We start from the raw sequence: 14,559 nt of genomic DNA on the forward strand, positions 1-14,559 counted from the left end.
TATTCTGAAGGGCATGCAGAAAGAAGCATAATAGGGAAATCAGAAAACGGAACGATGTAGTTGTTACAATGTTAAAAAGTTTTTACACTGGATTCGCAGGCAAATGCAAACACCTTGAAGACATTATTCAGTTTCTCTGCATAATTCAAGGTGTTCATTTTGCCTCTTAGAACCGCAACTTGTTACCCATGATGCCATTTATATAAGCTTCCTATATCTGTGTCCCCCCCCCCCCACACAGTTTCCCATCTTTACTGTCTTAAAATGTCCCTTTAAAAGAGGAGCATTCTTGTACTTTTATCTCCCTTTCAGGTTAATAAAGTTAATCATGACATTTTCCTGTTGGTTTCCATGATTCTTTACATTGTGCTTAGTAACACAGATATCCTTTACACGGGTGAACATACTCAGGTACAGCAACCACAGCAATGACCAGTTTTTGGGCTGCCAGTTAATAAATGATAATTCCCAATGTCTGTAATTTCTTCCTTTAAATACTCGGCCTCAATGAAATACTGTGCTGCAGTCATTCCAGAATATATTAATAATTGCTTCATTTAAAATCTTTATTTAGCCTCTACTAGTTAAAGAAAAAACAAACAAAACAAAAAGAAAGGAATTATGCAGCTTTGGTCAAGAGCAAGGTTATAAGACATGACTAGTCAATCATTCTTTATCCACTGGCACATCTATTGGTAGTACCTTTTCAATTATGCATCACTTAATCAAAGAAGCAACCTTTAATTGCTTTCCATGTACTTAAAACTAAATAAAATGTGACTTTATAGCTTCACCAATATCATGAATTTCTGTCGTGTCATTGCCTCTAGGAACACTGGTGTTTGAAATATATCTTCTTCAATATTAAAAAAAAAAAAAAAAAAAAAAATCAGGGTAATGCTGACATGTGAACACTTGTGATTCACACCATATATCACAACTCCAGGTTGGGGTCCAAAACCTCTAAGGGGTTATAATAATAAAAACAAGTCACCAGAGCATTGTGTGTGTATGCATATGTGTCTGACCTTGTAAGGTTTTGGGAAACTCTGCCATTTGTTTTTAGCATTGACAAACTAAAACAGTAAAAGTAAAATATGCTCTAGGAATTTCTCTGCATTTCTGTTCCTATATTTAAGACTTGAATAGAACTGTGATTCCTAGAAAATAGGTAAATTCCATAGCACTGTTGCTGGGGAAAATTACATTATTTTGCCACTTTCAAAAAGCTGTTAATTATCTAAAAGATAATGTGCAGGGTGGATAATGTATGTGTAACATTTTTTATTGTTTATGTCTAAGAAATAGGTTTATATGTGAATAATTATTTTTTCTCTTTACAGGGGGAAGCTGTAGAGATTTGAATAATGGCACATTATGATGTGTAAACACCTATTCATACATCTTAAATATTGCACTGTTGTTGCCACTCAGAGAGAAGTAGACCTGGTTTAGTGCAATACTGTGAATAATGTATAGTAGCATATTCCTATTTCAGACTGAGACAAACTTCCCATGCTTGTACTTCACTTTTATATAATTAAAACTTTATGTTCTTTGTTCAGTTTTGTTTCATTTCAAAAATAAATATGTCATATATAAACAGCCCATCCTGTATTTACAAAAAAATGTTTCCTTTTTGGTTCAGATATTTCTCACATACAATTTCAATGGCACCCCTGAAGCATAAGAATAGGCTTTATCATACTGCACTACTGCTGACGACTCCTCCCCAGCTTCCCACCCCTGCTTGGGTCACATTCAAAGCTTTCATTCATCCTGAAACAGGCCACAGTAAACTGGTTTTTGTGGACCCCACACCAAATATAACCTTCGTAGTATTGAAATTTGAAACTTGTGCAACTTGACACTGGAGGGAAGAGCATATTAGGAAAGGTAGCCTTTGCTTAAAGATGTCAAGAAACCCTTGAATCTAATACAAATACATGTGAAGTATGACTCTGCTGTCACAAGCTAAGGTTGGCACAAGCAGTGAACACAATCGACTACACCATCCAACCACCGCACATGCAACAGGTAAGTTATATGCAATTGTTTTATTATAATCGTCAGCAAACAACAGTCAGTATGGCTCCTCTCGTTTATAAACGTTCTTATGTTCTAATACTCAGTACAAGGCAAGAAGTCTATACCAGGCAGTCTTTTACCAATGGGGACAACAATATATAAAACCTAATTAAAACACCTTTTAATAGCCCAGGGTAAAAATACTATAAAATCCCTACCCAAGAATAGAAGAGAAAAATACAAGAGAAAGAAACAATATAATAAGGATCCTAACTAAAATGTATAAAAGGATCTAAGAAATCCCCCTTATTTCAGATTGTATGAAGTGCAGAGAGTTCAAACTAGTCTTTGGCTTGTCCCCACAGACAGCAACACCACACCACCACCACTAGGTGAGTATACACTCACCTAAAGGATTATTAGGAACACCTGTTCAATTTCTCATTAATGCAATTATCTAACCAACCAATCACATGACAGTTGCTTCAATGCATTTAGGGGTGTGGTCCTGGTCAAGACAATCTCCTGAACTCCAAACTGAATGTCTGAATGGGAAAGAAAGGTGATTTAAGCAATTTTGAGCGTGGCATGGTTGTTGGTGCACGCACAACTATTTCTAGGGTTTACAAAGAATGGTGTGAAAAGGGAAAAACATCCAGTATGCGGCAGTCCTGTGGGCGAAAATGCCCGGTTGATGCTAGAGGTCAGAGGAGAATGGGCCGACTGATTCAAGCTGATAGAAGAGCAACTTTGACTGAAATAACCACTCGTTACAACCGAGGTATGCAGCAAAGCATTTGTGAAGCCACAACACGTACAACCTTGAGGTGGATGGGCTACAACAGCAGAAGACCCCACCGGGTACCACTCATCTCCACTACAAATAGGAAAAAGAGGCTACAATTTGCACAAGCTCACCAAAATTGGACAGTTGAAGACTGGAAAAATGTTGCCTGGTCTGATGAGTCTCGATTTCTGTTGAGACATTCAGATGGTAGAGTCAGAATTTGGCGTAAACAGAATGAGAACATGGATCCATCATGCCTTGTTACCACTGTGCAGGCTGGTGGTGGTGGTGTAATGGTGTGGGGGATGTTTTCTTGGCACACTTTAGGCCCCTTAGTGCCAACTGGGCATCGTTTAAATGCCACGGCCTACCTGAGCATTGTTTCTGACCATGTCCATCCCTTTATGACCACCATGTACCCATCCTCTGATGGCTACTTCCAGCAGGATAATGCACCATGTCACAAAGGTCGAATCATTTCAAATTGGTTTCTTGAACATGACAATGAGTTCACTGTACTAAACTGGCCCCCACAGTCATCAGATCTCAACCCAATAGAGCATCTTTGGGATGTGGTGGAACGGGAGCTTCGTGCCCTGGATGTGCATCCCACAAATCTCCATCAACTGCAAGATGCTATCCTATCAATATGGGCCAACATTTCTAAAGAATGCTTTCAGCACCTTGTTGAATCAATGCCACGTAGAATTAAGGCAGTTCTGAAGGCGAAAGGGGGTCAAACACAGTATTAGTATGGTGTTCCTAATAATCCTTTAGGTGAGTGTAGTATATAGTATAGTACTGAGATGCATACACTACATAATGAGATGCATATACTATATACTGAAATGCATACACTACATACTTAGATACTTCGGTATGCAGTGAGATTTCACATCCGTTTACACTGAGATTTGACTCCGCATACAGTGAGATCAGTCATCAGTCACATGTCCGCTCAGCTCCACCCATTAGGCACACAAGAGCCATTTTTACGATATAGCGGGAGGTGTATTAGCCAGGGCAGGGGTTTATTTCTTTAAAAATCCAGTCTTATCTGACAATACGTCCCACTAGAATTAGCTCTGTCTGAATAAACAGCTGTCTCCACAACGAGTGTATGCATAATTACGATAATGCTGCCGGGCTATATAAGTGTACTGGTGCAGTCCAGTACAATCTCGTGTGTTTCTATTGATCGCCCCTATGTCCCTCCCCTGAGTGACCTCAGGTGAGGTCACTGCAATGCGGCGCACGGAGTCCGGGTTCGCGTCCCTGCCCTGACAGAGACTTTATAAGTGAGATAATATAGCTTTTAATTTTCTTTTCAAAGATTTTTATAGCCCGGCAGCATTATCGTAATTATGCATACACTCGTTGCGGAGACAGCTGTTTATTCAGACAGAGCTAATTCTAGTGGGACGTATTGTCAGATAAGACTGGATTTTTAAAGAAATAAACCCCTGCCCTGGCTAATACACCTCCCGCTATATCGTAAAAATGGCTCTTGTGTGGCTAGTGGGTGGAGCTGAGCGGACATGTGACTGATGACTGATCTCACTGTATGCGGAGTCAAATCTCAGTGTAAACGGATGTGAAATCTCACTGTATACCGAAGTATCTCACTGGATGCGTCTCAGTATAGTGTATGTACCACGGGTTGAATTATGTCCCTAACGGCGCCTCATAGATACGGGTGGATGCACGTTGGAATGCTCGGCAAATAGAATAATGAAACACACGTGCAAGTAATAATGAAAAGAACATAAATCCAAACACACAACCAATATGCCAATCATAGTATATAATTACTACCAAACGAAAGAAAACCACACAATAATAAAATATCATAAGCAAGTAAATATAGTGAGGTTGATACATTAAGAAAAATAGAATAAACACAAGGTGATTATCGCCAAGTCACAACTACCGTGTATGACGCTGCATCTACCATTATCCTCTATCCCCCTTGGGTTAGTCTCAGGACCTGGAGCTCTTCCTGTCTCTCTCGGCTTTGGCCTTTGGCTTAGACACATGGATCCAATAGAACCACTGGTGAGGACAATTCGTTTTTCACTCTATAAACTGCACTGAAATCATGCACATGTTAATTAGAGAAGTGGTGCATCCCTCACTGACAATGCCTTGCAAATCACTAGCAGTCAATGCTTTAGTTGTAACCCAAGGAACCCTAGCCATCTGAAGCTGATTGTATCCCAGCACTTGGAGAATAATGGTCAGTCAGCTAATGACAAGTGCCTTTTTGAAGTTTCCCAATTTTGGAATTTTTTTCACAATTTAAAGAGAAAGTAATAAGTGCAATATGGCATCCAAGTTCCATTCACCATTTAAACACTTTCAGCACCAGTCATATGAACAGGAACTTTCTGTAACAGGTTACAGATTGCTTTCATATGTATTATTTATTCATTAGCAGACCCCCTTTACACATAGCGACTTACAGTTACCATAAATATATATATTTAACAAACGTTTTTTTTAAATTGGGCAAAGAGTAGAATTCAAAATATAGTCCTTAGAAGTCATTTAAACTGAAGTACAGTGCATGATTCTTATACTAGGTAGTGCTGAAGTAACTTTAGCAGAGGTGTAGAGCTATGTGCAGTGGGGAGAAAAAGGCATAATTTACAAAAGGAAGGAGGTTAATTCAGTTAAGACAATTTAAAATGTTAGAATAAATACATCTCAAATATGAGCAATAGAGAGTGACAGGGTGAGGAGTAGACAGGCGCCAGTTAAGGAAGCACATTCAAGTTTGAAGAACATATTAATCAAATAATTGCATTATTAATTATTGTATACATTTCAACTTGTCACAAACTCTTATAGAGCATGTAACCTCTAGTGCAATACATTAACAGCATAGGGAAGCTTTTCCCAGTCCTTTTTGTAATATAAATTATGTAAAGTCCTATTGAAATAGCCATATTATTTTTTGAAATATTCTTAAGGGTACGCCTGTAGCATCCTAGAAAATATAATTATAGGAATATTTCATACAACAAAAACATGTAATCCCGGCACCACTGGGATTTCAGCTGGGGGTAAATAAGCTGGCAGGCAGAGACTTAAATACTGGCGCAAGTACACTGACTGATATGTTGAAAAAAGAGCTTGCAAAAGCTCATAAAAAAAACTACAAGTTGTTAAAAAAATCAATAAGATTGAATGGGAGTGCATTGTATTAGGCACGTTCTCATTGTGTGATGAAATACTAGCCTCGAGTGCTTGAGTTTCCTAGAGTATCCACAGAAATTGTGTTTGTCATCGTGTTGAGTTGCAGGGCAGTGCATGTGGGATTACAAAGTAGCCTTGAATGCACAGAGCTCCTTGAGAAAAGACATACACATCACAGTTTCTCATAGGAGGTAGTAAAGCTCTCTTGCAGTTCTATGCTTTGCTTTACTTTTTAATCTGTATATTTCAATTCCATGCATTAATTACACAAATTCACTGGTTATAACTAGAGAGCAATATTAATCATCTTCACCACAATGGTGGGACCTTTATTTTCTGCATTGTCATTTATTTCATTGTCACATCAGATTTTCTTCTGTCCTTACATTCACAGCTAAAGCCAGTGCCCAGTCTGCATCTCGAAAAGCTTCTGTCTTTGGTAAAATTGCTTAGACATTCAGGCGCAAGTAACAAGCTTGTTCTTCCAGACTGGAGCTGTTCATTTGGCTTTTATTGTAACCAGTTATCACACCTGTTTAGACTGCACTTGTTGATCTACCACTCCTCCTCACACCTAGTAATGAGCTTCAGCACTGAGTTACTTGACTCTTCCGATTACATTTTTCTTCAAATTTTGGAAACAAGAACTGGCTTGCTGCTAGGACTCGTTCTGGCACCTGAGAGATAAAAGCAACAGCTGCCTGTCTTTTGAAACACACACTGACATTTCCATTTGCTGCTTTTAACACAATGAGACCTTAAGGCAAACAGCAGAAATAAGGCCTTCTGAAAAAGAAAAGGCAGAAGCTGATAACACTGCACGCCCAAAGGGATGCAAACTTCTAGAAGAGCAGCCATAGCAAAGGCAGTAGTGCCCTCTTAGGGCATAGCGGTAGTAGAGGGTTCATCTCCATGACTGGGCATCTGTGATGCCTTCTCTGGGCATGGCAATACTGGACCCTCTGGTGGCTCCTCTGGCTATGGCAATGACTCCTTTAATTTTGGCAGCCCTAAACACCAGGAACACCCAGGAACACCTTGGCCCTCACTGGCATTGGGGACAAAAGCTGCTGCTCCCTCTTCAGCCCAGGGAGCGTCGGCGCCTTCTCCCACTTCAGCCTCTTTATAATAAGTCAATATTTTTTTATTTTTTTTAGCAGCTTATGCTTTTTCTGTTAAATATTTATGAAGTTTGAAGTGCTGTTAATTAACAGTTAAATTTCACTTTAACCACCAAAACCAGGCAGGCAATAGAATAATTAATTGCATATAAAAGCTTTTCCAAAAAAGTAATTATTCAACACAATTAATTTAAACACATTAATTATTACCATAATACTACCCTGTTTAATATAACTTTATACACATAGACATCAATAGATCGAGATATATAAATACAATTAAACATCATAGGAGTAAGTCTAGATGTGCCCATGCATGGTGACACTAAACAATTGTAAAGCCTATTGTTTTGTTCACTCCTTCAGTATTTCTTGGCTGCTCATTTCAGGTCCAATGCAGAGTTATATGTGATTCAAGAAATCAGCAAATACAGGCTATAATATAACCACTTTCCAGACCATACCTGTAATACTGTAATGTCTTGTTTTCAGTTGATCAATTTTAATAATATAGGCAAGCATTTTGTTCTTTTTGTATTGCTTCCTCCACATTGTCTAGATGAGGAAAGGGTTGAGTCTATAAATAAGATATTTGTGTGTTGCTTCTTGTAGATCTAGGCCTCCCATTTCAGATTTATATTCACCATTTTTCTTCCTTGCATTTAATACATCGCACTTGCCTATATTCAATTTAATTGGCCAGGTGTCAGCCGATAACTGAATCATCCTCTTGTCTAATAATTTTTCAAATGTAGTGGGGGACTGTGGAAAACTATTACAAACACCAGTCAGTCAAATTACTTTTTATTTACGTTTTACCAAAGCCAGTCACTGAAAATGCAGCATTATTCTGTTGCTTCATGTGCACTTTATCTCTTATGTAATAGACCAGGAGACATCAGTTTGATTAATGCAAGTGGAATCGACTGGTTTGGCTAAATGGATACTTTCTTTGCGAAGCTGTCTACATTGAGTGGGAAATGAACCTAGCTAACTCTCACTGCCAAAAAGCATATGTTATGAATGCACAATCAGGATTCCTGTATGACTGGACAAACAATTGCAAGGACAGGAGGCTTTGTAATCTATTGACAAGTCTTGAAAAACTGATGATTAGGCCGATACTGAAATCCCCTGGCCGCTCTTTTCCCCTAGCTTGTGAATCTGCAATCTGGTGAAATAACAGTTCAACCATACACAATACATAAATTAATAAATAAAATCTCCAAGGGACAACTAAACAAAATGAGAGGTAGGCTTTTTAAACAGGGATCTCCAGTACTGAATAGTTCAGCTACATATTAAGTTAAATTGGTATAATTGACTGTAAATGAATGTTATTTTTCTATGGTGTCCTGAGGTAATGGTAATGTTTTCAGGTGGTGAAGATGGTGAAATGGATGATATTCTACAATAAAAAATACTGATAGTGCAAACTGCATTTTACTTCAGCATACTGCATAGTGAAGTATAGTTAAAATATGGATTTGATCCAAAACTTTGATCCAACCATGAATCACACATTACAAAGTCGTACCCTAACATGTTTTGATTTACAAACAATATAAAGTAGATTCTAACAAATTAACGTGATCTGGTACAGATTTGTACTTCGGAATTCATGGGAATGTCAAAGTTTTGATTTGGTGCAGCCCTTTCCCCCCGTTTGTTAGTTTGGTTTCCTATATCCAACCATTTTCATCACTAATTTCTAAAGACTCTGAGCACTTGTTAAATAGTGATTATTAAGTTAATCACTAGGTTTAATTAAAGGAAAACTGGGCTCAAAGGAAATACAAATTATTTAAAAAATGACTGAATTTACCAAAAACAACTGCTGAATTGATCCAAATGAAATGTTTCCCAGTCTTTGTATTTTGATGATTCATGGGTAACCTATAAAACCTATTGGATTGGGCTCCTCCATGATTTGGGTTGGTCACCCCTGCCTTGTAGGATGGCAACTGAAACTGCAAGGGGAATGGAAAATAGCACAGACAAGAAGCCAAAAGAATGCCACGTAGTATCTTCTTGACATAGCTTTGGTTTTAAGTTGGGAATAGTTTAACGAGTTTGGAAAAACAAAATCGAGCAGATTAGCTGTTGTTGTGCTCTTTGATCCACAATCCCTGAAGAGTTTTAATACAGTAAAGAATCCCATGGTCTTGTTTGCTTCTGCTTCGACCCATTCCTTCAGCATGTTCAGAAACACAGTTCTCACCATGTGGTCAGTGTCACCCTATTACATCAGAAAGACTGTTGAGATTCTTATGCTAAAAGATGCAACTTTCGCAAAGTGAGTGAGCACTATGGAAAGGAGCATCTGATCTATCCTCTGCCTCGATGACTGATTGATAGCATCACTCAGAAGAATAAGGGATGTGCCAAGTCTCTTAGATTTATTAAATTAACACTGCAGCAATACATGTTAAGAAATAGCCTTGAGTTACAAATCCAAGAAGGTGTGACCTTAACATCTGGAGCTGACTGGAAACACAGGGAAGAAACCAAAAAGGAAATGTGACCTGAAACTTTATTTCAAACATATTTACATGATTTATTCCAGATTATTATTTATAAGATAAAGATCTGGATTCATGTAAACATTCATCCCAGCTGTAATAAATAGGGTATAGCACTAAAAAAAAACTAAAAAACATGTCAACGTGTCCTATAACCAACGATTAAACTTCATCACAACTTCAATCTCAAAGTAATTAAAGTACCCATCAGAGAAATGTAGCTATAAATATACAAACTTTGGTTCATATATACTGTATATATATATAAAACAGATGATAGTAATTGCCATTTCAGGAGCCTCATTTCCTTAATGGACAGGTATTCATTCTGTCAAGGTTGCTGAAAATCTATTCTGGTGAGATTGCTTCTCTATATCACAAGAGAAAAGGGTACAGGTTCACTGGCTTAGAAATTGCCAGGGAAGATTTGCGTGTCATTGGATAATAAGCTATTGAAAATGACTGGGATTTGCTGTCGCTGTTCATAAAGTTTATAATGACTGCTATGTAATTTGAGAATTCATGTTTTGTAAAGAAAAAAAGCTTTTACTTTGGGTTTAGCGTAAGATTGAGGACACATGTATGAGCTCCTGTTTGGCAAAGGAGCTATAGTTTTTAGCTGATAATGTTCACAGCTTTCATTTCAAACAATGTTACTCTGTATTTCAACTAGCTTTATGTGCCACTAATTTCACTGCATGTCTTTGTCTTTTTGAGAAATAGATGGAGCAATCTTTTCAACTTTGCTTTGGGCTGAATCAGTGTTCAATAAAATCTGAAAATATATAATTGATACAGAGGTGTAGTTTAAAGCATACCATGAAGAAACGTTTGCTATGTAAGAGTAGCAGGTATGTTTGTTAATCATTTGCACCAACATGTGGGAAGGTAGTTATCCATAGTTTTGTAACTAGAAACTTGATCTATATAAGCATTAGTTCAGCCAACAAACACAGATAATTTACTAAGAAGAACAGACATCTTAACGGAGCACAGTAGCTTATCCCCCATACACCCCCACCATGAAGACAGAAATATCTGATATGCCAAATATGCTGCTTACAGTTTTAGTTGGTTTATTTTACAAGTGAGAGGCATTGAATTGCAGTTTAATTTTTTTTTTTCAAACACAGGCATGTAACCATCTTTTTAATACTTGTGCATGAATGAAGATTATGGAGATTCAAGAATCAAAAGGATTTTTCACATGGCATTGCTGCTGGTTTTCTTTCATCCTCTCTATATATGATCATATATCCAAGCACTCTGTCTCATCTGAATCCTGATGTGTGTATTTTATCACAAAGGATTTCATATGATCTAACAGGCTGCCTGTGAATCACTTAAAGGTTTACAAAAAGATTTGTTTGCACAAAGCAAAACATGTTCTTGTAAGACAAGCTCCTTGCACAAAAGCACAGTTTCTGGACAACAATTTGGATCACAGACATAACATCCCATGTTTTCCTCTCTTGTATGTAAATAACCTGTGGCTGCAAGTCAGTCCCTTTCCAGTAATAAGATACAATAGAAGAAATGCAGTCATCCATTTTCTTGAGGATACACTTTGCAAGGCCAGGGACTGCTCTTTATCTTAACATAAAGGTGCTCTGTCTGACAAAATATACATGTGACTTCATGTACTCTGAACACACTTGATATAGTGAGGGAAAAAAGTATTTGATCCCCTGCTGATTTTGTACGTTAGCCCACTGACACAGAAATGATCAGTCTTTAATTTTAATGATAGGTGTATTTTAACAGTGAGAGACAGAATAACAACAAAAAAATCCAGAAAAACGCATTTCAAAAAAGTTATAAATTGATTTGCATGTTAATGAGTGAAATAAGTATTTGATCCCCTATCAAACAGCAAGATTTCTGGCTCCCAGGTGTCTTTTATACAGGTAACGAGCTGAGATTAGGAGCACTCTCTTAAAGGGAGTGCTCCTAATCTCAGCTCGTTACCTGTATAAAAGACACCTGTCCACAGAAGCAATCAATCAATCAGATTCCAAACTCTCCACCATGGCCAAGACCAAAGAGCTGTCCAAGGATGTCAGGGACAAGATTGTAGACCTACTAAAGGCTGGAATGGGCTACAAGACCATCTCCAAGCAGCTTGGTGAAAAGGTGACAACAGTTGGTGCGATTATTCGCAAATGGAAGAAACACAAAATAACTGTCAGTCTCCCTCGGTCTAGGGCTCCATGCAAGATCTCACCTCGTGGAGTTTCAATGATCATGAGAACGGTGAGGAATCAGCCCAGAACTACATGGGAGGATCTTGTTAATGATCTCAAGGCAGCTGGGACCATAGTCACCAAGAAAACAATTGGTAACACACTACGCCGTGAAGGACTGAAATCCTGCAGCGCCTGCAAGGTCCCCCTGCTCAAGAAAGCACATGTACAGGCCCGTCTGAAGTTTGCCAGTGAACATCTGAATGATTCAGAGGAGAACTTGGTGAAAGTGTTTGGTCAGATGAGACCAAAATCGAGCTCTTTGGCATCAACTCAACTCGCCGTGTTTGGAGGAGGAGGAATGCTGCCTATGACCCCAAAAACACCATCCTCACCGTCAAACATGGAGGTGGAAACATTATGCTTTGGGGGTGTTTTTCTGCTAAGGGGACAGGACAACTGCACCGCATCAAAGGGACGATGGACGGGGCAATGTACCGTCAAATCTTGGGTGAGAACCTCCTTCCCTCAGCCAGGGCATTGAAAATGGGTTGTGGATGGTATTCCAGCATGACAATGACCCAAAACACACAGCCAAGGCAACAAAGGAGTGGCTCAAGAAGAAGCACAGTAAGGTCCTGGAGTGGCCTAGCCAGCCTCCAGACCTTAATCCCATAGAAAATCTGTGGAGGGAGCTGAAGGTTCGAGTTGCCAAACGTCAGCCTCGAAACCTTAATGACTTGGAGAGGATCTGCAAAGAGGAGTGGGACAAAATCCCTCCTGAGATGTGTGCAAACCTGGTGGCCAACTACAAGAAACGTCTGACCTCTGTGATTGCCAACAAGGGTTTTGCCACCAAGTACTAAGTCGAAGGGGTCAAATACTTATTTCACTCATTAATATGCAAATCAATTTAGAACTTTTTTGAAATGCATTTTTCTGGATTTTTTTGTTGTTATTCTGTCTCTCACTGTTAAAATACACCTACCATTAAAATTATAGACTGATCATTTCTTTGTCAGTGGGCAAACGTACAAAATCAGCAGGGGATCAAATACTTTTTTCCCTCACTGTAAACTTGATACTTTTAAGTAAGGCTTATACAAGTCTTTCATTATAACGTGTGTTTTTCCCCTCTGATTATGAATAGGCTCTGAGATTACCTATGGGTAAGCCTTAGGGAATTCAGTCATGCATACTTATAGCTAAGTCTTTCAGATGAGACAAACTGAAGTCCTGGCTGCCTTTGGTCATTGAAGATGTAACTTTTTGGAGTAAGGGTTGGAAAATGGCTGCTGTGCATCACCCAACTCAGTCCATTTCAACTGTGGATGGTGAGTCTTTTTTTTCAATTCTAATATGCATTGAACTGACTCGGGATTAATAAATGCAGTGTATAAAGGCAAGTCATCAATATTTACTGTTTTCTAACAACATTACAGCAAATCAAAGACTGTCATATGAATTTATGTTTTCAAAGAAAAATTAAATGCATAAATTAGGTTTAAAAATAACTAAATTTAACACATTTTCTGTTAGATCTAGAAAATGCCTTTGTGCACATACTGTACGAGGTGAAGGGCCGGGTCTTGGATCACCGTTATGTGTCTGCTCAAATGCTCTTTTTGCCACTGACAGGACCACAGACAGCACAGTCAGGATCTCAGTGGATCAAGACCTTGGACAGCACAGTGAGAAACAAAACCCCACCCTGATGTTTCTTCTTTGTCTTAGAAGACAAGGAGGGCAGCTAGAGGAGCAAACACAAGAGAGAGAGAGGATTAAACATACTGGATTGAATATTGGATGACAAACTGAACTGGTTGAGGACCCTGAATGGAGTTTAGATTGTTTTGCAACCCTGGTAACGCTCCCTGGAAAGATCCATTGACCACGAGACTGCCTGACCCCTCAAGGCTGTTTTGTTTGCTGTGCTGATCATTTATTTTTGTTTTGTTATCCCTGGGAAACAGCTTAGCTATCCAGGGCTAGCTAGGTTTTGTGTGTAGTATACCCTCCCTGCTACAGATAGTGCTTCCTACAAGGAGCTAGGTTTTGTTTTGATTTATTTTCATTTTCCAGAATGGAAACAAATAAAACAACCGCATGTGGTCTTTTTTACACTATTCCTCTTCATGAGTTCTGTGTTTTGGCTTTGTTCCCTGACCTATCCATCATAGGCTACATTAGCCCAACCCCGCACCTTGTTACAGTGGTGAAGAATGTGGGCACAGGTGATGCAGACTTCACATCATTGAATAGAAAAGGACAACATGGAAGATCTGCTAAAACAACTTGTCAAAGGCAATCAGTCCCAATAGGAGACCAACTGCCTTCTGCTAGAAGAGCACTGAAGATGTCAGCAGAGAATGGAAATGGAGATGCAGAGGATGGCTGCTGAACTAGCTGCTGCCAATTTCAACTTACAAGCAGCCTCAGAAAGACAGGAGTGATGAGCAACACCACAAGGGAAGCAGCGCCCACCCGGAACCCCAGGGGACAACCAGGGGACTGGTTGAGAAAGATGGTCAGGAATGTTTCACCTGTGGAGACATAGGACATATATCATGGAACTGTCCCAAGAGTGAGGAACCCATTATTATTATAATAATAATAATAATAATAATAATAATAATAATAATAATAATAATAATAATATTATTTATAATAATAGGGCAACATACAAAATGTAAGAACAATACAAATTGCAAAAATACAGT

At 38.7% G+C, this 14,559-nt stretch overlaps 1 long non-coding RNA gene across 1 annotated transcript; it reads left to right on the top strand.

The window, feature by feature from the left end:
• Window positions 1-4,664: 4,664 nt before the first annotated feature.
• Window positions 4,665-13,965, top strand: LOC136748858 (uncharacterized). Its single transcript, XR_010816630.1, has 3 exons — window positions 4,665-4,870; window positions 13,058-13,173; window positions 13,478-13,965. It is a non-coding gene; the product is annotated as an uncharacterized LOC136748858 (long non-coding RNA).
• The last annotated feature ends 594 nt before the right edge of the window (window positions 13,966-14,559 follow it).

Source organism: Amia ocellicauda, chromosome 4 (genome assembly GCF_036373705.1).
Source record: "Amia ocellicauda isolate fAmiCal2 chromosome 4, fAmiCal2.hap1, whole genome shotgun sequence".
Lineage (NCBI taxonomy): Eukaryota > Metazoa > Chordata > Actinopteri > Amiiformes > Amiidae > Amia > Amia ocellicauda.